The sequence below is a fragment of the Salvelinus fontinalis genome, chromosome 1 (genome assembly GCF_029448725.1).
Source record: "Salvelinus fontinalis isolate EN_2023a chromosome 1, ASM2944872v1, whole genome shotgun sequence".
In the NCBI taxonomy this organism is placed as follows: Eukaryota; Metazoa; Chordata; class Actinopteri; order Salmoniformes; family Salmonidae; genus Salvelinus; species Salvelinus fontinalis.
This window is the reverse complement of record NC_074665.1, coordinates 83,858,515-83,884,620: the sequence shown is the minus strand read 5'-3', so window position 1 is coordinate 83,884,620 and position 26,106 is coordinate 83,858,515. Positions and strand designations below refer to the sequence as shown.

General features: G+C 44.8%; 1 protein-coding gene across 1 annotated transcript in view; it reads right to left on the bottom strand.

Moving 5' to 3' along the window:
- The window catches only part of LOC129860701 (neurexin-1a-like), a 905,999-nt gene that overhangs the window by 431,406 nt on the left and 448,487 nt on the right, over positions 1–26,106 (bottom strand). The gene's annotated exons all lie outside the window — the stretch shown is intronic.

The window sequence follows — 26,106 nt, the reverse complement described above, 5'->3', positions numbered from 1 at the left end:
TCCCTCATTCAGCAAAGCACCCCCACAACATGATGCTGCAACCCCCGTGCTTCACGGTTGGGATGGTGTTCTTCGGCTTGCAAAACTCCCCCTTTTGCCTCCAAACATAACGATGATCATTATGGCCAAACATTTCTATTTTTGTTTCATCAGACTAGAGGACATTTCTCCAAAAAGTACAATATTTGTCCCCATGTGCAGGTGTAAACCGTAGTCTGTTTTTTATGGCGGTTTTGGAGCAGTGGCTTCTTCCTTGCTGAGCGGCCTTTCAGGTTATGTCGATATAGGACTATTTTTACTGTGGATATAGATACTTTTGTACCTGTTTCCTCCAGCATCTTCACAAGGTCCATTGCTGTTGTTCTGGTATTGATTTGCACTTTTCGCACCAAAGTACGTTCATCTCTAGGAGACAGAATGTGTCTCCTTCCTGAGCGGTGTGACAGCTGCATGGTCCCATGGTGTTTATAGTTGCGTACTACTGTTTGTACAGATGAATGTGGTACCTTCAGCTGTTTGGAAATTGCTCCCAAGGAAGTACCAGACTTGTGGAGGTCTACAAAAAGTTTTCGGAGGTCTTGGCTGATTTCTTTTGATTTTCCCATGATGTCAAGCAAAGAGGCACTGAGTTTGAAGGTAGGCCTTGAAATACATCCACAGGTACAACTCCAATTGACAAAAATTATGTAAATTAGCCTATCAGAAGCTTCTAAAGCCACTACATCATTTTCTGGAATTGTCCAAGCTGTTTAAAGGCACAGTCAACTTAGTGTATGTAAACTTCTGACCCACTGACATTTTGATACAGTGAATTCTAAGTGAAATAATGCCTGCCCATGCATCATCACTACTCTTGGCGGTTCTGACTTAGAATATGTGGACATCTACAAATACCTAGGTGTCTGTTTAGAATGCACACTCTCCTTCCAGACTCACATTAAGAATCGTCAATCCAAAATTAAATCTAGAATCGGCTTCCTATTTCGCAACAAAGCATCCTTCACTCATGCTGCCAAACATACCCTCGTAAAGCTGACTATCCTATTGATCCTTGACTTCAGCGATGTCATTTACAAAATAGCCTCCAAAACTCTACTAAGCAAATTGGATGCAGTCTATCACAGTGACATCCGTTTTGTCACCAAAGCCCCATATACTACCAACCACTGCGACCTGTATGCTCTAGTTGGCCGGCATATTTGTCGCCAAACCCACTGGCTCCAGGTCATCTATAAGTCTTTGCTAGGTAAAGCCCCACGTTATCTCAGCTCACTGGTCACTATACCAGCACCCACCCGTAGCATGCGCTCCAGCAGGTATATCTCACTCGTCACCCCCAAAGTCAATTCCTCGTTTGGCCACCTTTCCTTCCAGTTCTCTGCTGCCAATGACTGGAACAAATTGCAAAAATCACTGAAGCTGGAGACTCATATCTCCCTCACTAACTTTAAGCACCAGCTGTCAGAGCAGCTCACAGATCACTGCACCTGTACACAGCCCATCTGTAAATAGCCCATCCAACTACCACATCCCCATACTGTTATTATAATCTCTTTCTCCTTTGCACCCCAGTATCTCTACTTGCACATTCATATTCTGCACTTCTATCACTACAGTGTTTATTTGCAAAATTGTAAATATTTTGCCTTACCTCCCTTATCTTACCTCAATTGCACACACTGTATTTAGACATTTTTCTATTGTGTTATTGACTGTATGTTTGTTTATTCCATGTGCAACTCTGTGTTGTTGTTTCTGTCGCAATGCTTAGCTTTATCTTGGCCAGGTCGCAGTTGTAAATGAGAACTTGTTTTCAACTATCCTACCTGGTTAAATAAAGGTTAAATTAAATATTAAAAACTTTAAAAAACAGTAGCTATTACAGTGAAATACTACCATACTATTGTTTGAGGAGAGTGTACAGTTATGAACTTCAAAATGTATGAATAAACCAATTAGGCACATTTGGGCAGTCTTATTGTCACGTTCCTGACCTGTTTTCTGTTGTTTTGTATGTGTGTGATGGTCAGGGCGTGAGTTTTGGGTGGGCAGTCTATGTTTTCTGTTTCTATGTTGGTTTTGGGTTGCCTGGTATGGCTCTTAATTAGAGGCAGGTGTTTTGCGTTTTCCTCTAATTGAGAGTCATATTAAGGTAGGGTGTTCTCACTGTTTGTTTGTGGGTGATTGTCTTCCGTGACAGTGTATGTGCGCACCATACGGGACTGTTTCATTGTCGTTAGGTATTTGTAGTCTGTTCCTGTTCGTGCGTTCTTCACGTTGTATGTAAGTTCGTGTCCAGGTCTGTTTACTTCGTTTTGTTGTTTTGTAAAGTATCAAGTGTTCTTCGTGTGTTTAGTTTCGTCTTGTTTATTAAAATTCATTATGTATTCACAACCCGCTGCATTTTGGTCTTTCGATCCTTCTCTCCTCTCCTCGTTTGAGGAGGAGGATTACGACACCCGTTACACTTATAACAACATTTTGAACAGAAATGCAATGGTTCATTGAATCAGTCTAAAACGTTGCACATACACTGCTGCAATCTAGTGGCCAAAATCTAAATTGTGCCTAACCTGGAATAGTTATATTATGGCCTTTCCCTTGCATTTCAAAGATGATGGGATAAAAACATGTACATTTCACCAGATCTAATGCTTTATATTCTCCTTCATTAATTTCACATTTTCACAAATTTCAAAGTGTTTCCTTTCAAACGGTATCAAGAATATGCATATCCTTGCTTCAAGTCCTGAGCTACAGGCAGTTAGATTTGGGTATGTCATTTTAGGCGAAAATTTTAAAAAAGGATCCACTCCTTAGGTCACACCAAGGATGATTTTGTTATTTAATTTAGATGTTTAAGACCATTTAAAATATCTCAAAAAAATATAAAAATAATATTTCATGATTTTTTTTAGGTCTTTCTGCTATTAGCCCATACACACGCATTGATTAACATATTCACTACATGGCATAACAGGGGGGTATTGTGTGTAGATGGGTGAGAAAAAATATATATTTAATACATTTTGAATGCAGGCTGTACCACAAAAAAATGTGGAATAAGTCAAGGGGTATGAATACTTCTGAAGGCACCAAAAAGGGATGTAACCGTAGCAGAACCCTTTCTTGGTCCTACAGTTTATATAACATTTTTAATGGTTCTTAATAGAACCTTAGGAAAGGGTTCTTTGTAGGGCAATACAGGTTCTATTCAGAACCTTATGAGCATGGTTCTTTATTGAACCAAAAAGGAGAAATGTCTATGGTGAAAAGAACAATAAATTCCTTTGTGACATTACGTAGTACCATTTACTTTAGTTCATCATGTCTACTTGAGTGCAATATCTACACACTCTCTATCGGCCACCGGGGGCCAGCAGTGAATGGTTCGCCAAGCCACGCCACATACCCTGTAATCCTGTCTAATCTGGCTGTGGCCGCCGCACCACAGAGCATCTGGAGAGAGGGATAGGGCTAATCTGAGACGCTATGGAGGGAGGGAGGGATGGAGGGAGGGAACTATGCCGAGGCAGACAAAAGAGGGATGGAGGGATGTAGTTTAACTACGTCAGAGAGAGATGGAGAGAAGGAGACAAAATTAAAATGGAATAGATGGACAGATGAAGTAGGCTACAGTAAACGATTCAAGGAAACTATAATTATTGTATTGCTGCTAATTAAATCAATTATGTTTCCAATAGACAAGTAGCTCACCCCAGAACCTGGACTTGATTATGATGAAAAGAGCTGCAAGGTACCACAATAAAACCATATCCAATCAGCTGTAGTGGCATATGAAATACAAAAAGCTGAGCACTAAATAAAACCAAAAATATATATTATACATATATAAATATATTGACCCAAAATATAATACATCTTCAAAAGACAACTAGTTCATCCCAGTAATTGGGCTGTAAGAAGTAGAAAGAGGCTACAGGGACCCAAATTAAACTCCTTCCAAAGAGTTTAGGGAGATGGTGACGGCATGTGTCATTCATTGTGCTTCCGTATGCCTGAGTTAGTAGAGATTGCACTGTCAGGATCATGGGTTCTATTCCCGCTGGGGCCACCCATAGGAAAATGTATGGACACACTACTATAAATGGCTTTGGATTAAAGCCTCTGCTAATTGGCATACAGAGCAGAGCGCTGTGTTCATGGTCAGAGTACAAGGATACTTACTGTGGCCTGCTCGTAGCAAGGCGGCAGGCCATCTATGGAGGGCAATAGGCACGGAATTGTGATGCTTTCCCCCATGGTTGAGGTGCATGTGGTGGAGGCCCTCCACTGCTCCTGTGGCCCCCCCTGGTGGCCCCGAGTCAGGACCCGATCCGGCCACACACCCCAGGGCTAGAGCAGTCATCCAGAGAACCAAGCGGACAAGGAAGACAGACGAGGTCAAGTCCCAGCAGAGGGGCTCCTGCCTGGGCCTTGAGGGTGGGGGGGTGGGGGATTGCTGTGTCCTCCAGCCTCCCAACATGATTCCCTGAGAGGCCAGCAAGGTGAGTTGAGTATCAAGATTTGGGACCTTAGTGATGAGCCCGACGGCCCATAGTCCCCTTAGTGCCCCTTAGTGCCCTGTGAGCCCAATGCTCTCTCACCACTCACAAGCCCCAGGACACACACTGCTGACTGACCAACAAATCCACAGAGAATCCACTGCAGAAAAGAGTCAATGAGAGGGAGAAGAGAATAGAGAGCCTTCTTGCTGTTTTTCCGGGAGTTTAGGAAATCTGCAAGGGTACCAAGGGGACTGTGGGAGAAGTATGATCAATCATTGTGGAAAGAATGAGAGAGAAGGAAAAAATATGCACTCAAGAAATTAGGACACACTCGTCAAACAGGGTCTAAGAAATCCCACACTGCTCCAATTCCCCTAACACACTTCCTCGCTCGCACTCTCTCTCCTTTTCGCTCACTCTTTCTTCTGCGAAGAAGAGCTCACAGAATCAAATGCATACTTTTCTCCCCTCCAAAAATGAGAATACTCCAGAAAATCCACATCGATTTTTCAGCCTCGGAATCTGAGGTAAAAAACACCACATATATAGTTTCAAAATCTTCTTCTTCATCAAAGCAAATATAATATTCCCTCCTTCCAAGTTTACCCTCCTTTATGTCCCTCCTGTATGTCCCTCCTGTATGTTTTCAGAGGATGTCCAAAGGATTTTGAGTGAATCCGAAGTAACGCTTTCTCATTTGCCTGTGGTGGTGGGCAGCAGCTGCTGCAACGTTGAGAGGATGGCACGATAATGGTTGCACCTGCGACGGGTATCAAGACACGCTCCTAGAGGTTCCCGCTACACTCTCTGCAAGACTCAGTGGAGAGGCAACAACGCGGCAGCACCTGAGAGAGAGCGGCTGGTCTGCATTACGGAGCCACTCATACACTCACAGGCTGAGAAACTGCGAGCGAGCACAGTTTCAGCAAGATGTGTGCAAGAGAAGGAGAGGGAGAAAGCGAGAGAGAGAGGGAGGGAGAGAGGGAGGGAGAGAGGGAGGAAAGAGGGGGAGCTCCTACAGCCAGCCATGGAGCAGGAGGGGGAGATTCTATGCAAATTACCAGGCTCCACACAGCGAATCAGTGGAGCCAGAGTGCATTGCAGAAGAAGAACCCACTTGGGCGAAAAATAAGCAGGGGATGTGGGGCTCCGTCTCTCGTTCTCTCTTTCTTTCTATCCACTGCTTCGCAGACCAACAATCTGATTAGCAGTGAATGGAAGCCAGAGGAACACAAAGCAGGGAAAGATACATCTATTCAGGCTGGTTTTTGTTCAAGTTATTTCCCTCTCCCCTCTCTCTCTCCCTCTTTATCTCTCTCTCTCTCTGGGTGGAGTGGTGAAGAGTATCAGAGCGGTCATGTAGAGAAAGACAATAAGATCCTAGCAGTACGGTCCGACAGTCCAACGGTTCCCATCCAGGGGAGTTCTAGCTGTGTTGGCTGGCCGGCCAGATGGCTTCTCAGCAGCCAATCACGGAGCGCTTTAACGACCCCATCCACACTTATCCACGCTGCAGCTTCAAAGGGAATGAAATAAAAACTCATCTGCTCTCTTTTCTCCTTTACTCTGAGCTCGCACTAAAATTTCCAGACCATCTGCAGCCCTAGCCAAACATTAGGGAAATGGGGTATGCCACTGAAGGAAGGATGTGGATCACACACATAGCTTGGCAAAAGGTGGAGAGCTGTCCACATGGAGGGTACTGAAGTCAGCCTTGCTCGCCTGGCTGATAAAAACCCATTCTTTCCCTCAGACAGTCAACACAGGGAAATTCAATCCCACACCAGAGAGCTAACACAGAGCTAACAGATGACCCTTCACTGCCTCACCAGAGAGCTAACACAGAGTTAAAACAAAACCATTATTTCCCTCACCAGAGACCTAACAAAGAGCTAATACAGAGCCATTACTTTCCTCACCAGAGAGCTAACACAGACTAAAACAGATCCACTGATTCCCTCACCAGAGAGCTAACACAGAGCTAAAACAGAGCCAGTAATTCCCTCACCAGAGAGCTAACAAAGAGCTAACACAGAGCTAATACAGAGCTAACAGAGAACCATTCATTCCCTCACCAGAGAGCTAACACAGAGCTAATACAGAGCTAACAGAGAACCATTCATTCCCTCACCAGAGAGCTAATACAGAGCTAACACAGAACCATTCATTCCCTCACCAGAGAGCTAACACGGAGCCATTGAATCCCTCACCAGAGAGCTAACACAGAGCTAACACAGAGCCATTCATTCTCTCACCAGAGAGCTAACACAGAGCTAACAAAGGACCCTTAATTCCCTCACCAGAGAGCAAACAAAATGCTAACACAGACCTATTCATTCTCCAAACAGAGAGACAACACAGAGCTAACACATATCCATTCATTCCCTCACCAGAGAGCTAACACAGAGCTAATACAGAGCTAACACAGAACCATGCATTCCCTCACAAGAGAGCTAACACAAAGCTAACACAGATATATTAATTCCCTCACCAGAGAGCTAACACAGATATAATACAAAGCTAACACAGAACCATTCATTCCCTCACCAGAGAGTTAACACAGAGCTAACACAGAACCATTAATTTCCTCACCAGAATGCTAACACAGAGCTAACAAAAAACAACTAATTACCTCACCAGATAGCTAATACATAGCTAACACAGAGCTAACAGAGAGCTAACACATCAGAGAGAAATTCTGAGAGCTATAACAGCACTGTGCAGCACAACACAGAGAGGAGAGTAATACTGAGAGTGGAATGGAGTGGATGGGGGTTAAGGAGGTACAGAGAACATGTAGACATAAAGATCTGACTGATGATAGCCACCACACAACAGAGCCATGGCTCTGTACACAGTGCTGCTCTGTGATGTTCAATCAGGCAGTGTCTATGCTAAGAGTGTCTTGCTCAGTGCTCAGCACTTCTCAGTGCTCAGTGTGTCCAGGACTAAATAATTATACAGGCTAAAGGCTCAGCTCTGTGCTCAGTTGGTCGAGTACTAAATAATTATACAGGCTAAAGGCTCAGCTCTGTGCTCAGTTGGTCCAGCATGACATAACTAAACAGGTTAAAGGCTCAGCTCAATTTTCCACATTCAGTCCTTGGGATCCTGTACTAATGCTTTGTGGTGCTCTGTCCTGTTTTCACGGTGGCTGTTCATTTGGATGATATCCTCTTTGGACCACTGTGGTGTTCTTTCACAGCCGAAGGGAAAGAGAAGCCTAACAGCGGTGCTGCTGCTAGTGAGGCTGAGCTGGGAAGCAGTGAGATGATAGACTAGAGGAGAGAGTAGAGAGTAGAGAGGAGAGGAGAGGAGAGAGAGCAGAGAGAAGAGAAGAGGAGAAATGAGAGGAGAGAGCAGAGAGTAGAGAAGAGGAAAAAGGAGAGAGGAAGATAGAGGAAGATAGAGGAGAAAGGAGAGGAGAGAGGCTAGAGGAGAGACAATAGCAGAGAGAGTATAGAGGGTAGATGAGAGAGAATATGGGACAGAGGAGAAGTATAGAGGAGAGAAGAGACAGGAGAGATGATAGGGGATATGGGGATAGAGGAGAGATGATAGGGGATATGGGGATAGAGGAGAGATGATAGGGGATATGGGGATAGAGGAGAGATGATAGGGGATATGGGGATAGAGGAGAGATGATAGGGGATATGGGGATAGAGGAGAGATTATAGGGGATATGGGGATAGAGGAGAGATGATAGGGGATATGGGGATAGAGGAGAGATGATAGGGGATATGGGGATAGAGGAGAGATTATAGGGGATATGGGGATAGAGGAGAGATGATAGGGGACATGGGGATAGAGGAGAGATTATAGGGGATATGGGGATAGAGGAGAGATGATAGGGGACATGGGAGATAGGTTTGGGGATATACAGCGGGGAGAGCAAGTATTTGATACACTGCCGATGTTGCAGGTTTTCCTACTTACAAAGCATGTAGAGGTCTGTAATTTTTTCAAAGGTACACTTCAACTGTGAGAGACGGAATCTAAAACAAAAATCCAGAAAATCACATTGTATGATTTTTAAGTGATTAATTGTAATACTTGTTAATAATAATACTACTCACTGTATGCTAGGGGATTGAGGAGAGAGGAGAGGGGATAGAGGATAAGGGATAGATGATAGAGGAGAGAGGACAGAGGATATGGGATAGAGGATAGAGGAGAGAGGACAGAGGATAGGGGATTGAGGAGAGAGGAGAGGGGATAGAGGATAAGGGATAGATGATAGAGGATAGAGGACAGAGGATATGGGATAGAGGATAGGGGATATGGGATAGAGGATAGGGGATAGGGGATAGGGGATAGAGGATAGGGGATAGGGGATAGAGGATAGGGGATAGAGGATAATGGATAGATGATAGAGGATAGAGGACAGAGGAGAGAGGATATGGGATAGAGGATACGGGATATAGGATAGGGAATAGAGGATAGGGAACATATGACAGAGGATAGAGGATTTAAAACAAACAAAACAATTCTGATGTCCATCTGGTTTGATTTCTATTTGCCATATCTTTCAAACTGCTCTTTCACAAAAGTTATTAACCCATATATGTTTTACGGACGCAGTATGCTTTATATTAGTTATCTTGTTATTATTTGTTGTTATTAGTCCCACCCTTCAGCTCCATTCAACCCCTCCCATGTATCTCTTAACACCATCCATTTTAGATTTCTATTTGTCATATTCAACTGTGCAGTGAAGCTTCACAAGCGTTCTGAAACTTTCTATTCTCATTGTTTCTACAGATACTAAACAGAAAGTCAATATTTTTGTAAAAGTATTATAATATCATTGATCGATTGACTATGACTTTTCAAGTCACCTAGCAGTGCTACCTGCAGGGTTAGCTCCAGGTAAATATTGCAATTCTTCAGCCATTCCTGGACCTATGACCAAAAACAAGCTATATATGGACAGTACCAAAACAAATGATCTAATTATTATTTATCTTTGCAGCAGAATCTGCAGAGCTGGGAAGGTTGCATCCCCCATATAAATAACATTATAAACTGGTTGGTTCGAGCACTAAATGCTGATTGGCTGACAGCCGTGGTATATCAGACAGTATACCACAGGTATGACAAAACATTTAGTTTTACTGCTCTAATTACATTGGTAACCAGTTTATAATAGCAATAAGGCTCCTCTGGGGTTTGTTATATAAGGCAAGTATACCACGGCTAAGGGATGTGTCCAGTTGTGTGTCCATGCCTAAGAACAGCTTAGCCGTGATATATTGGCCATGTACCACAACTCCTCGGGCCTTAATTGCTTAATTCTATTGTTTGCAAGAATTTTGTATAATAATTTAAACTGAGTTTTGAATCCGGCGTCGTTTTGCGTATCAGTTCATAAACCTCTTCCCAACTATTTTGCAAGTTATATGTTACGGCTGTACAGTTGTTTGTGCTTAAATTAAACTGGTTAACTTTTTTAATTATTACAATTTTCTTTAACCAATTATGGTCTAATGCAGGGCCGACAGACAAGTTCCTTACTTTTCCCCCTTCCACTTTCCTATTCCACTTTCCTCTTCCACTTTCCTCTTTCACTTTCCTCTTTCACTTGCCTCTTCCACTTGCCTCTTCCACTTGCCTCTTCCACTTTCCCCCTTCCACTTTCCCCCTTCCACTTTCCCCCTTCCACTTTCCTCTTCCACTTTCCTCTTCCACTTTCCTCTTCCACTTTCCTCTTCCACTTTCCTCTTCCACTTTCCTCTTCCACTTTCCTCTTCCACTTTCCTCTTCCACTTTCCTCTTCCACTTTCCTCTTCCACTTTCCTCTTCCACTTTCCTCTTCCATTTTTGTGGTAATGCTGCTATTATTTGGTTTATTTTTGAGTAGAGCAGACATTTCCATATGTTTTATTATCTGCATGTGTGACATAACTCCACCAGTCCTATTTATGATATCATTTATGAAGATTCTAACTTTTATTTTATTTTGATCAAAAAGGTAAGTTTTTTTATCAATTAGTATATTTGAGTTTAACCACAATATTTGTTGTATTATTTGTTCTATCTCTTCTGGAGGATTAAATTGCAACCAACGTTATATGTCTTGTTTTAAAAAGAGCGATATTTGGGAGATGATTTCCTTTTCAAATAACCGAAAGTGAGACGTTGTAATCTGAATAAAGTGAGACGTTGTAATCTGAATAAAGTGAGAGGTTGTAATCTGAATAAAGTGAGAGGTTGTAATCTGAATAAAGTGAGAGGTTGTAATCTGAATAAAGTGAGAGGTTGTAATCTGAATAAAGTGAGAGGTTGTAATCTGAATAAAGTGTGAGGTTGTAATCTGAATAAAGTGAGAGGTTGTAATCTGAATAAAGTGAGAGGTTGTAATCTGAATAAAGTGAGAGGTTGTAATCTGAATAAAGTGAGACGTTGTAATCTGAATAAAGTGAGAGGTTGTAATCTGAATAAAGTGAGAGGTTGTAATCTGAATAAAGGGAGAGGTTGTAATCTGAATAAAGTGAGAGGTTGTAATCTGAATAAAGGGAGAGGTTGTAATCTGAATGAAGGGAGAGGTTGTAATCTGAATAAAGTGAGAGGTTGTAATCTGAATAAAGTGAGAGGTTGTAATCTGAATAAAGTGAGAGGTTGTAATCTGAATAAAGGGAGAGGTTGTAATCTGAATAAAGGGAGAGGTTGTAATCTGAATAAAGGGAATTTGCTAGAGAAACAGTTTGGATTTATGTATAACTTTTGTAGTACTGAAACCTTTAGTGAGAGGTTTAATACTTGAATGTTTAATAATTCTGCCCTCCGAATTCATTATATAAATAGGCCTGTTTAATTTTGTCTGGCTTGCCGTTCCAAATATAATGGAATATGTTTTTCTCAAATAATTTAAAAAACTGTTTGCTAGGTGTAGGCAAGACGATAAGTAAATAGGTAAACTGGGATTTGACTAAAGAGTTAATCAGGGTAACCACTTGGTGTTACTGAATCAGCTACACACAACCTCCCCCGGAGCTCCATCCTTCCTCATTTACAACCCGTGAAACTGAGTACCGCTCTTGTTGAATTTGTTTACCCTAATTATGATCAGTATTAATTAATTAAGTGTGTGTGTGCGCATGCATGTGTTTGTGCATGTGTGTGTGTGCGTGTGTGTGTGTGTGTATGTGTGTTTGTGTTTAATAATAATTAGCAGGGCTGCAATCTGCATAATTCCAGCTAATAAGGCAATCTATCAGGCCCGCATGCTTCACAAGGACACGAGACTGACACCCTAAATCCCAATTTACAGGTAAACTTTTTCATGGCAACAACAACAATTGGTGACAAATCATGTCTAACAAGTGTGATACCTGCTATACATCACACATCGTTGAGGTCTGTTTGGGTGTTCTAAAAAGAATGACACAAACCGATTCCGATGACGTCACCAGTGAGGTGTGTAGTGACCACAGCTGTGTCAGGTTTTATATATGTTACTTGTTACATGGGTGCCACCATGTGGCAATATAGTAGTACTGCGATGACATCGTTTGTATAGATTTGAAAATATGTGTTCATAGAATGCCTCTACCTGTGTCCTAAATGGCACCATATGGCCTACGTCCCTGGTTAAAAGTAGTGCACAATAAAGGGAATAGGGTGCCATTTGGGACACATCATATCTCCCTGTGAGGGGATAAGCAGTATTACACTATGCCAGTAATTCTTAGACTAGTACCTATTCCTGCTCCAATAAACCTCTCAACATACTGGGGAAAGAGAAGGGGCATGTTAACTCTTCCACAGAAAGCAGAGGAAGGAAATATAGAGAGAAAGAGCCCTGTCAACCAAACATTTCCCGTTACTCAGTTTTTTCAGTTTACTAGGCAAGTTAGTTAAGAACAAATTCTTATTTACACTAACAGCCTACACCAAATAACCCAGACTAAGCTGGGCCAATGGGACTCCCAATTAAGGTCGGTTGTGATACAGCCTGGATTCAAACCAGGGTGTCTGTAGTGACACCTCTAGCACTGAGATGCAGTGCCATAGACCGCTGCGCCATTCGGGAGCTCAAAGTAGTCCCACTATAGCCCTGTGTGACCATGACAATGGAACGACAGAGCACAGCTGATGTCTTGGTGTATGAGGTCACACAGGATGTGGTAGAACATTACATTTTTAAGCACAGTACTTGACACCTGTGCTTGTACTATGCTATGCTCAAAAACCATCCTACCTCTTTTTCACTTGCGTCAGAAGGCTGTCAGACGAAGAGAAAAACAAACCCTTATTTTTCTCTCTTTTCTTTGTGTCTCTAAGACCAAGAGGATGCTATTATTGCACAGAGGAAAGAGCCAGGTATAGGAAAAAAGAACAGAGGAAAAAAGAGAGAAAGGCCCATAGAAAAGCTCTAGTCAGATAGAGGAGAGGAGGGAGAGAGTAGGTGGAGGGGTAGAGGAGAGGAGGGAGAGAGTAGGTGGAGGGGTAGAGGAGAGGAGGGAGAGAGTAGGTGGTAGAGGGTTAGAGGAGAGGAGTGTGAGAGTAGGTGGAGGGGTAGAGGAGAGGAGGGAGAGAGTAGGTGGAGGGGTAGAGGAGAGGAGGGAGAGAGTAGGTGGAGGGGTAGAGGAGAGGAGGGAGAGAGTAGGTGGTAGAGGGTTAGAGGAGAGGAGGGAGAGAGTAGGTGGTAGAGGGGTAGAGGAGAGGAGGGAGAGAGTAGGTGGAGGGGTAGAGGAGAGGAGGGACAGAGTAGGTGGAGGGTAGAGGAGAGGAGGGAGAGAGTAGGTGGAGGGGTAGAGGAGAGGAGGGAGAGAGTAGGTGGTAGAGGGTTAGAGGAGAGGAGGGAGATAGTAGGTGGAGGGGTAGAGGAGAGGAGGGAGAGAGTAGGTGGAGGGGTAGAGGAGAGGAGGGAGAGAGTAGGTGGTAAAGGGTTAGAGGAGAGGAGGGAGAGAGTAGGTGGAGGGGTAGAGGAGAGGAGGGAGAGAGTAGGAGGTGGAGGGGTAGAGGAGAGGAGAGTTGCATGGGTAGATGAGAGGAGAGTTGGAGGGGTAGAGGAGAGGAGAGTTGGAGGGGTAGAGGAGAGGAGAGTTGGGGGGGTAGATGAGAAGACAGTTGGAGGGTTAGGGTATAGAAGAGTTGGAGGGGGAGGGGTAGATGAGAGGAGTGGAGAGTTGGAGGGGTAGAGAAGAGGAGAGTTGGAGGTGGAGGGGCGGAGAGTTGGAGGGGCGGAGACTTGGAGGGGTAGAGAAGAGGAGAGTTGGAGGTGGAGGTGGAGGGGTAGAGGAGAGGAGTTGACAGTTGGAGGGGTAGAGGACAGGAGTGGAGAGTTGGAGAGGAGAGGAGAGAGTAAGAGGTGGAGGGGTAGAAGAGAGGAGATGAGGTGGAGGGATAGAGGAGATGCGGTGGAGGGGAGAGGAGATGAGGTGGAGGGGTAGAGGAGAGGAGAGAGTAGGAGGTGGAGGGGTAGAGGAGAGGAGATGTGGTGGAAGGATAGAGGAGAGGAGAGAGTAGGAGGCGAAGAGAGGAGGGGATAGAGAGAGAGAGAGAGAGAGAGAGAGAGAGAGAGAGAGAGAGAGAGAGAGAGAGAGAGAGAGAGAGAGAGAGAGAGAGAGAGAGAGAGAGAGAGAGAGAGAGAGAGAGAGAGAGAGAGAGAGAGAGAAAATTAGAGAAGGATAGAGAGAGACTCATTTTGGCATGAGGGTCTGCTTAACATATTGATGGAAAGCGGTGTTTGGGGGAAAAAACATAGAAGATTATAACATCCATGTACGCAAGCAACAAGTGTGCGGCTAAAATTGGCAAAAAGAATACACATTTCTTTCCAGAGGGCTGTGGGGTGAGACAAGCATGCAAGCATCAAAGTATTGTCGGGGGCACTAGAACAGTCTGCTCACCCTACTAGAATCTGAAGTCAAATGTCTACTGTTTGGATTGATGTTAACCAAGATGACGTAGCAGTCAGATGTCTGTTTTGTCCCGTTCCGTATATAAATTGTTTTCTTCGTATATATTTCGTATATATTTTTAATGTCAATTTCCATCTACGGACTGAACATACTCTCCTGCAACCTGTCTCACACAGTCCAGTACAGATATGCTATCTTTTATACTTTAGAACCAGAACCCCCATCAGAAGCTAGCTAGCTAACTAGTTACTAGCTAGTACTCAGTTAGCCACCGCTAGCGGTCATCACCGTTTACTCGGGCATCAGCCAACCTCAACCAAGTCAATTCCTGCCAGTCTGCACAGCGCAATGTCAACCCAGCGAATATGGACTTCTTTATCTCCACCCCTCCCTGTATTCCTACTGCAAGCTCTGAACCTTTACACCAGATCAGCGTAGCTAGCTAGCTGCTATCCGAGCGGCTACTTCTGGCTAACGTCTCTGTCCCGAAGCAAGCACCAGTTAGCATGGAGATTTTTATTTATTTATTATTTATTTATTTAACCTTTATTTAAAAACTTATTATGGCTGCAAGGGGCAGTATTGAGTAGCCAGTTAAATCGTGCCCATTTCAAACGGCCTCGTACTCAATTCTTGCTCGTACAATATGCATATTATTATTACTATTGGATAGAAAACACGCTCTAGTTTCTAAAACCGTTTGAATTATTGCTCTGAGTGAAACAGAACTCCTTCTGCAGCACATTTCCTGACCAGGAAGTGGAATGTCAGAAATCGATGCTCTGTTCAACTTCATGCCTATACATGGGCAATGAACGTAAGAGTCTACGTACACTTCATACACCTTCCCCTGGTTGTCAAGAGGCGGTGAGAGAAGAAATTTCGTGTCTATCTTGGTCTGAGGTGGAATTAAAGCTCTTTGTATGACGTGACCGTCCATTTCCTGATTCTGGAGCGCGCGAAAGAGGACATGGATTTGCCTTCTGTTTAGCTGTCGTTATGGACGACTAACATCTCCGGTTTAGATTTTATTTGATACATGTGACCATATCATCGTAAAGTATGTTTTTTCAATATAGTTTAATCAGATTATTGAAACATTTTCGGAAGTTTTGCCGTGTTCCGTTCTCTGACTGTTGACGTTGGAGAGATCCGTGCCACTTGGCAAGTGCCCATGCTAAATCAAGAGGGAAATTTGCCGTTCCAGATCCAAACAACGACTGTTCTGGACAAAGGACACCTTGTCCAACATTCTGACGGAAGATCACCAAAAGTAAGAAACATTTTATGATGCTATTTCTAATATCTGTCGCGCATGTGAACTGGTCGTCGGCGCCCAAGTGTTTCTGGCTATTGTGGCTACGCTAATATAACGCTATATTGTGTTTTTGCTGTAAAACACTTGATAAATCGGAAATATTGTCTGGAATCACAAGATGCCTGTCTTTCAATTGCTGTACACTATGTATTTTTCAGAAATGTTTTATGATGAGTATTTAGTTATTTGGCGTTGGTGTCTGTAAATTTTCTGTCTGCTTTCGGTGCAATTTCTGACTGTAGCTGCAATGTAAACCATTATTTATACCTGAAATATGCACATTTTTTGAAAAAAACATATGCTATACAATAAATATGTTATCAGACTGTCATCTGATGAGGTTGTTTCTTGGTTAGTGGCTATTTATATCTTTATTTGGCCGAATTTGTGATAGCTACTGATGGAGTCAAATACTGATGGAGTAATAAAAGTGGAGTCTTTTGCTAACGTGGTTAGCTAATAGATTTACATATTTTGTCTTCCCTGTAAAACATTTAAAAAATCGGACATGTTGGCTGGATTCACGAGATGTGTACCTTTCATATGCTGTATTGGACTTGTTAATGTGTGAAAGTTAAATATTAAAAAAAAATATCTTTTGAATTTCGCGCCCTGCACTTGAAGTGGCTGTTGTCATAAATGTACCGACGTCGGGCTTGCACGCCAAACATTTTGTCAAAGGTAAGGCATGATTTATATTTTATTTCTGCGTTTTGTGTCGTGCTTGCAGTGTTGAATTATGCTACTCTCTTTGTTTACTGTTGTGCTATCATCAGATAATAGCATCTTATGCTTTCGCCGAAAAGCCTTTTTGAAATCTGACATGTCGGCTGGATTCACAACGAGTGTAGCTTTAATTTGGTATATTACATGTTTGATTTAATTAAAGTTAGATTTTTATATCATGTTATTTGAATTTGGCGCGCTGTATTTTCCCTGGCTATTGGCCGGTTGGACTTTTGCGTCCCACCTGCTCCAGAGAGGTTAAACACTGGAATGGGAGATGTGCAGAGATAGCCTCGAGCTAGGCCCATCTCCTGGCTAGCCAAAGTAGTCCATCAGCCAATTCTTGGGCTACAATACCTCTTTTGCCAATTGGCCTGGACCATATACTGCCGACACGGAGCGCCGCCAATCCACCACGACTGGGATGCCGACACAACCGTCCGAGGTGGTTTCAACAGGCTCTTCCGTTGTGACTTCCCTGGAGGCCCATCTGCTAGCCCCGACCCACTAGCTGTCTGAGTCGCCGTGTCTCCAGCTTGCCTAGCATAGTAGCGACTACTGAATTGTTCCTTACTCATCTACTGCTTCTCACTGGACCCTCGGCTACACATATCTCTCCCTAATGCCAATATGCCTTGTCTATTGCTGTTTTGGTTAGTGATTATTGTCTTATTTCACTGTAGAGCCTCCAGCCCTGCTCAATATGCCTTAGATAGCCCTTTTGTTCCACCCCCACACATGTGGTGACCTCACCTGGCTTAAATGGTGCCTCTAGAGACAATACCTCTCTCATCATCACTCAATGCCTAGGATTACCTCCACCTACCTTTGTCTGTACATCATGTTTTGAATCTATTCTTCCGCGGCCAGACATCTGCTCCTTTTAATCTCTGTTTCGAACGTACTAGAAAACCAGTTTTTATAACCTTTAGCCGTACCCTTATCCTACTCCTCCTCTGTTCCTCTGGTGATGTAGAGGTTAACCCAGGCCCTGCAGCCCACAGCACAACTGCCATTTCCCAGGCGCTCTCATTTGTTGAGTTCTGTAACCGTAAAAGCCTTGGTTTCATGCATGTTAACATCAGAAGCCTTCTCCCTATTAGTTTTTTTCACTGTTATAGCACACTCAGCAACCCTGATCAAGAAATGTCCATCCTTAATTATAACATTTTCCGACAAGATAGAACTGCCAAACGGGATGGAGTTGCAATCTACTGAAGAGATAGCATGCAGAGTGCTTTCATACTATCCAGGTCTGTGCCCAAACAATTTCAGCTTCTACTTTTAAAAATCCACCTTTCCAGAAACAAGTCTCTCACCGTTGTCGCTTGTTATAGACCCCCTACCCCCGGCTGTGCCCTGGACACCATATGTTAATTTATGGTACTGTTAGGTGACCTAAACTAGGACATGCTTATTACCGCCCCGGTCGTCCTACAATCTAAGCTTGATGCTCTCAATCTCACACAAATTATCAAGGAACCAACCAGGTCGAACCCTAAATCCATAACCTTAGATATCATCCTGACCACCTTGCCCTCTAAATACACCTCTGCTGTCTTCAACCAGGATCTCAGCGATCAATCAGTTAGATTAACTTTAAGCGTCAGCTGTCAGAGCAGCTTACCGATCGCTGCAGCTGTACACAGCCCATCTGTAAATAGCCCATTCAACCAACTACCTACCTCATCCCCATATTTGTGTTTCTTTTTCTGCTCTTTTGCTCACCAGTAGTTCTACTTGCACATCCTCATCTTCACAAATATCACTCCAGTGTTTAATTGCTAAATTGTAATTACTTTGCCACTATTGGCCAATTTATTGCCTTACCTCTTTAATTCATTTGCACACACTTCATCCATATTTTCTATTGTGTTATTGACTGTACAATTGTTTATCCCATGTGCAACTCTGTGTTGTTTTTGTCACACTGCTTTGCTTCATCTTGGCCAGGTGTCACGCCCTGGCCTTAGTATTCTTTGTTTTCTTTATGTTTTTTAGTTAGGTCAGGGTGTGACATGGGGAATGTATGTGTTTTGTAGTGTCTAGGGGTGTTGTATGTGTATGGGGCAGAGTAGAGTGTAGTTGTCTAGTTATGTCTATGGCTGCCTAGATTGGTTCTCAATCAGAGACAGCTGTCATTCATTGTCTCTGATTGGGAGCCATATTTAGGCAGCCATAGGCAGTAGGCTTTTGTGGGTAGTTGTCTATGTTGTACGTTTGTAGCTTGTGTTTGCACTTACGTCTTTAGCTTCACGATTGTTTGTTGTTTTGTTTCGTTTTGTAATAGTGTTCGTTGCGTGTTATTCCCTTCTCTAAAATAAAAGAGATGTATTTTGCACACACTGCGCCTTGGTCCTCTCGCTCACCCATAGACAATCGTGACACCAGGTTGCAGTTGAAAATGAGAACATGTTCTCAGCTGGCCTACATGGTTAAATAAAAGTGAAATAAAAAAATATATATAATAATTAACAGCAGACTCATACATTTCCTCAATGAAATAAATGTACTGAGGAAATGTCAAATTGTTTTTTTACCAAATGATCGTTTCACAGACGACGTATTCATCCTGCACACCCTAAATGACAAACAAACAAATCAAAACAAAGGCAAAGTCTTTTCATGCTTTGTGGATTTCCAAAAAGCCTTCGGCTCAATTTGGCAAAACATTTGTGAATCAGTTTTAGAACCTATTGTCCTTTATGGTTGTGAGGTCTGAGGTTGTACCATTGTAAATACAACTCATATTTATGCTTATTTATTTTCCCTTACAACACTGAGTATATACAGAATATTACATTTGTAATGTATATATTTGTTTGGAACTTCTGTGAGTGTAATGTTTACTATACATTTTTATTGTTTATTTCACTTTTGTTTATTATCTACTTCACTTGCTTTGGCAATGTTAACACATGTTTCCCATGCCAATAAAGCCCCTTGAATTGAATTGAGAAAGAGAGAGAGGATTTAGAGAGAGATGATAGAGAGAGAACGAGAGAGAGAGAGAGGATAGAGAGAGAGAGGATAGAGAGAGAGAGAGAACGAGAGATGGTGAGAGAAAGAGAGAGAGTTGGTGTTGTGTGCACTGAGGGGTAGAGCAACAAACCATACTAATGACAATACTAATGTGTAAACAAATGCAGCAAGAAAATTGGAAGCAAGACAGTGCTAGAGGAAAGATGGTGCTGTTGTGTACCTCATTTAAACAAGCTGGTGACTAAACCCTGGGATACCAGTGTGTTACCAGTGTGTTACCAGTGTGATACCAGTGTGTTACCAGTGTGATACCTGTGTGTTACCAGTGTGATACCAGTGTGTTACCAGTGTGATACCTGTGTGTTACCAGTGTGTTACCAGTGTGTTACCAGTGTGATACCTGTGTGTTACCAGTGTGATACCAGTGTGATACCAGTGTGTTACCAGTGTGTTACCAGTGTGATACCTGTGTGTTACCAGTGTGATACCAGTGTGTTAGCAGTGTGATACCAGTGTGTTACCAGTGTGATACCAGTGTGTTACCAGTGGGATACCAGTGTGTTACCAGTGTGATACCAGTGTGTTACCAGTGTGTTACCAGTGTGATACCAGTGTGATACCAGTGTGATACCAGTGTGTTACCAGTGTGATACCAGTGTGTTACCAGTGTGATACCAGTGTGATACCAGTGTGTTACCTGTGTGATACCTGTGTGTTACCAGTGTGTTACCAGTGTGATACCTGTGTGTTACCAGTGTGATACCAGTGTGATACCAGTGTGTTACCAGTGTGATACCCGTGTGTTACCAGTGTGATACCAGTGTGTTACCAGTGCCTCCCTCTCTCTGTAAAGAGCAGAAGGTGCAGATGTTGAGATGAGATCATATCCCGGGTTGGCCGTTCAGGGATGGTCTATTTTACACAAGTTTAGTGGGGTAAAAATGTAATCTATGGAGTGTCATCAGTCACTGCTACCATATACAGACACTTTAGTGGTGACTTAGTCATGTGTGGAAGGTCTGACAGCAAGGAAATAGCATGAATCAGAAATGTACTGAAAAATGGACCGCATTGACTAAGACACAGCTCTCCACACAACAGAAAAGCAGAAGACAATTGAAGACATGTTGAAGCTCACCCACACACGCTCCACCATGGTCCACACACGCTCCACCATGGTCCACACACGCTCCACCACAATCCACACACACTCCACCACGGTCCACACACGCTCCACCACGGTCTACACACGCTCCACCACGGTCCACACACGCTCCACCACGGTCTACACACGCTCCACCACGGTCCACACACGCTCCACTACGGTCCACACACACTCCACCACGGTCTACACATGCTCCACCACGGTCTACACACGCTCCACCACGGTCCACACACGCTCCACCACGGTCTACACACGCTCCACCACGGTCTACACACGCTCCACCACGGTCCACACACGCTCCACCACGGTCCACACACGGTCCACCACGGTCCACACACACTCCACCACAATCCACACACGCTCCACCATGGTCCACACACGCTCCTCCACGGTCCACACATGCTCCACTACGGTCTACACACGCTCCACCCTGGTCCAAACACGCTCCACCACAATCCACACACGCTCCACCACGGTCCACACACGCTCCACCACGGTCAACACACGCTCCACCACGGTCCACACACGCTCCACCACGGTCTACACACGCTCCACCACGGTCCACACACGCTCCACTACGGTCCACACACACTCCACCACGGTCTACACACGCTCCACCACGGTCTACACACGCTCCACCACGGTCCACACACGCTCCACCACGGTCTACACACGCTCCACCACGGTCTACACACGCTCCACCACGGTCCACACACGCTTCACCACGGTCCACACACGCTCCACCACGGTCTACACACGCTCCACCACGGTCTACACACGCTCCACCACGGTCTACACACGCTCCACCACGGTCCACACACACTCCACCACGGTCTACACACGCTCCTCCACGGTCCACACACGCTCCACCACGGTCCACACACGCTCCACCACAATCCACACACACTCCACCACGGTCCACACACGCTCCACCACGGTCCACACACGCTCCACCACAATCCACACACACTCCACCACGGTCTACACACGCTTCACCACGGTCCACACACGCTCCTCCACGGTCCACACACGCTCCACCACGGTCCACACACGCTCCACCACGGTCCACACACGCTCCACCACGGTCCACACACGCTCCACCACGGTCTACACACGCTCCACTACGGTCCACACACACTCCACCACGGTCCACACACGCACCACCACGGTCCACACACGCTCCACCACGGTCCACACACGCTCCACTACGGTCTACACATGCTCCACCACGGTCTACACACGCACCACAACGGTCCACACACGCTCCACCACGGTCCACACACGCACCACAACGGTTCACACACGCTCCACCACGGTCTACCCACGCTCCACAACGGTTCACACACGCTCCACCACGGTCCACACACGCTCCACAACGGTTCACACACGCTCCACCATGGTCCAAACACGCTCCACCACGGTCTACACACGCTCCACCACGGTCCACACACGCTCCACTACGGTCTACACACGCTCCACCACGGTCCACACACGCTCCACCACGGTCCACACACGCTCCACCACGGTCCACACACGCTCCACCACGGCCCACACACGCTCCACCACGGTCTACACACGTCCACCACGGTCTACAAACGCTCCACCACGGTCCACACACGCTCCACCATGGTCTACACACGCTCCACCATGGTCTACACACGCTCCACCACGGTCCACACATGCTCCACCATGGTCTACACACGCTCCACCATGGTCCACACATGCTCCACAATGGTCTACACATGCTCCACCATGGTCCACACACACTCCACCACGGTCCACACATGCTCCACCACAGTCCACACACGCTCCACAACAGTCTACACACGCTCCACACGCTCCACCACAGTCCAGACACGCTCCACCACAGTCTACACACGCTCCACCACAGTCCAGACACGCTCCACCACAGTCTACACACGCTCCACCACAGTCTACACACGCTCCACCACGGTCCACACACGCTCCACCATGGTCCACACACGCTCCACCACAGTCCAGACACGCTCCACCACAGTCCAGACACGCTCCACCACAGTCCAGACACGCTCCACCACAGTCCAGACATGCTCCACCACAGTCCAGACACGCTCCACCACGGTCCACACACGCTCCACCATGGTCCACACACGCTCCACCACGGTCCAGACACGCTCCACCACAGTCCAGACACGCTCCACCACAGTCCAGACACGCTCCACCACAGTCCGCACACAATAGCGAGAGAGGGAGGAATATAACTATGGTTGCGTAACGCTGTGATGATAATCTTTACTGAAGCTGACACAACCATACACCAATAAACAGAGTCTTGATCACTCAGAGATAAGGCATGATGTGCACTCACAGATGCAGAAAGAAAACACAGAATATACACACACTATAAATCCTAACACATGTACAATGAGACTCTTCACATCATGTCAGGTACAGATACTGGGTTACCGACATAAGACACATCATCTCTCGCTCTCTTTCCCCCTTCTCCCATATGTGGTTACTTCTATATCCCCAACAATGATCTGCCCTAGTTAGACAACCTTTTATGGTGTCTGTTGATTGGTTAATATTCTCAAAGTGGGTATCAGTGCCAGTCAGTGAAATGGGTGCAAGTAGTTAAGGTCTGATGGTAGGGAAGCTACAGTATGTGTGATTTAATCCTCTAGAGTATAACATCACTGCAACTGAACAACTTGGAGAGAGTTGCCAAACTCAGAGGGCTATATTTTCCTTTGGCAAAGAGACCTGGACTGTGAGCTAGTTAGCTAGCTGAGCTGGTAGACACCTGGGCTGTGGGCTAGGAAAGTTAAATTCAAAACTGCACCACGACTTATGTACTGTATGTAACTTTCCTTTAACAAGTTACGTGAGGGTGAATTTTAGACTTAACAGAGATGTAGTTACACACACCACACAACCATGGAATGCACAGTATCGAAGCCTCAGTTATTTAGAATACTGTCGTGCATTAGTTTACAGCACAACTGTCTCAGTGAGTGTGAAATGACGCCCAGAGCTGTTATGATAAAAGACTAGCTGATCAGTAGGATATCAGAGAGGAGTAAATAAGAATCCCTTATAACATTCCCCTTCACAAAGACAGCACAAAAGAGCCTCTTGAATCTCACGAGGTTAAAGAAATTTGGCTTGGCCCCTAAGACCCTCACGAACCACTGAGAGCATCCTGTCGCCTTGTATGACCACTTGGTACTGCCTGGACATCTACAGCACCTACAGGAAGGCCAAGACCATCATCAAGAACTTCAGCCACCCGAGCCACGGCCTGTTCACCTCACTACCATCTAAAAAATCATCAAGAACCTCAGACAGTACAGGTGCATCAAAGCTTGGACCGAGAGATTGTGAAACATATTCTATCTCTAGGCCATCAGACTGTTAAACAGTCACCACTAGCTGGCCTCCACCCAGCACCCTGGGTACCAAAGGGTACCAAAACATGTCTGCAGAATTGAAGGTCCCCAAGAACACAGCGGCCTCCATCATTCTTAAATGGAAGTAGTTTGGAACCACCAAGAGGTGGACAACCATCTTTGCAGCACTCCACAAATCAGGCCTTTATGGTGGAGTGACCAGACGGAAGCCACTCCTCAGTAAAAGGCACATGACAGCCTGCTTGGAGTTTGCCAAAAGGCACCTAAAGACTCTCAGACCATGAGAAACAAGATTCTCTGGTCTGATGAATACCAAGATTGAACTATTTGGCCTGAATGCCAAGCGCCACGTCTGGAGGAAACCTGCCACCATCCCTACAGTGAAGCATGGTGGCGGCAGCATCATGCTGTGGGGATGTCTTTCAGAGACAGGGACTGGGAGACTAGTCAGGATCAGTGTTGCAACTGAGGACAGATGATTTTTACGCGCTGCATGCTTCAGCACTCGGAGGACGCGTTCTTTGAGCTTGTGTGGCCTACCTCTTCGTGGCTGAGCCGTTGTTTCTCCTAGACATTTCTACTTAACAATAACAGCACTTGCAGCTGACCGGGGTAGCTCTAGCAGGGCAGAAAAGTCACTGAGCTTTTAAGTAAGGCCATTCTACTGCCAGTTTTTGTCTATGGAGATTGCATGGCTGAGTGTACAAAACATTAGGAATGCTTTCCTAATATTGAGTTGCACCCCTTTTAGCCATCAAAACAGCCTCAACTCATCAGGGCCAGGACTCTACAAGGTGTTGAAAGCGTTCCACAGGGATGCTGGCCCATGTTGACTCCAATGCTTCCCACAGTTGTGGCAAGTTGGCTGGATGTTCTTTGGGTGGTGGTCCATTCTTGATACACACGGGAAACTATTGAGCGTGAAAAATCCAGCAGTGTTGCAGTTCTTGACACACTCAAACCGGTGCGCCTGGCACCTACTACCGGTGCTTGACTTGGGCAGGAGGTCACCGGAGCTGAGTACTGGCACCTCAACTTTTCTACTGCTTGAGCTCCTGTTCCTCTCATTGAATATTATTAGCTCAAAAGTATTGTGGAGCTCCTGCACCGAAATATAAACAGTTCCAGCACCCAAAATGAGTAATGGAAAAAGCAGAGGTTCCTAATGTTTTGAACACTCAGTCTATATTTATATTCCGGTCTCCGACATTGCTCATTTCTTAAAACAATTTAAATTTTGTGTGTATTGTTATTTTGCATTGCTAGGTATTACTGAACTGTTGGGGCTAGAAACACAAGCATTTTGCTACACCTGCGATAACATCTGCAAATATGTGTACGCAAGCAATACACTTTAAATTGATGTCTGGTCCTGTGTGGCTCATTTGGTAGAGCATCGCACTTGCAATGGCAAGGCTCATGGGTTTGATTCACGCTCGGGACGCGCATACAAAATATACACACACGACCATTAGTCACTTTGGATAAAAGTGTCTGCTAAAATTGCTTATACTGTATATTCAGTACGGGTAAAATAAAGGAAACAATTGAGTAAAGGAGGGTTCTTGAGGCTCTGTTATTGTGTGGGATGCATTTTCCTGCCATGGGTTATGTCCTCTCAACTCCTTAGTGGTGTCTACCATTCTCAGTGATCACTTTCAACCTGTGGTGAATCATTACTATCCTGGTCACTTCCAGGACAACAATGCCCCCATCCACAGGGCACATGTGGTCACTAAATGGTTTGATGAGCATGAAAACGATATAAACCATATGTCATGGTTGTCTCAGTCACCAGATCTCTACCCAATTGAACACACTTATGGAATATTCTAGTGTCGCCTGTGACAGCGTTTTCCACCACCATCAACAAAACACAAAATTATGGAATTTGTCGTGGAAGAACTGTGTCGCATCCCTCCAACAGAGTTCCAGATATTTGTAGAATCTATGCCAAGGTGCATTGAAGTTGTTCTGGGTCATGGTGGCACAACACCCTATTAAGACACTTTATGTTGGGGTTTCCTTTATTTTGGCAGTTACCTGTATGCCTGCTTATATTGACAGTAGACTAGAGTTGACATTGAGTAGCTTCTTAGGGTAATGTGCTTTTCTATCACATGCATGTGCATAACCTCTTTATGTTATT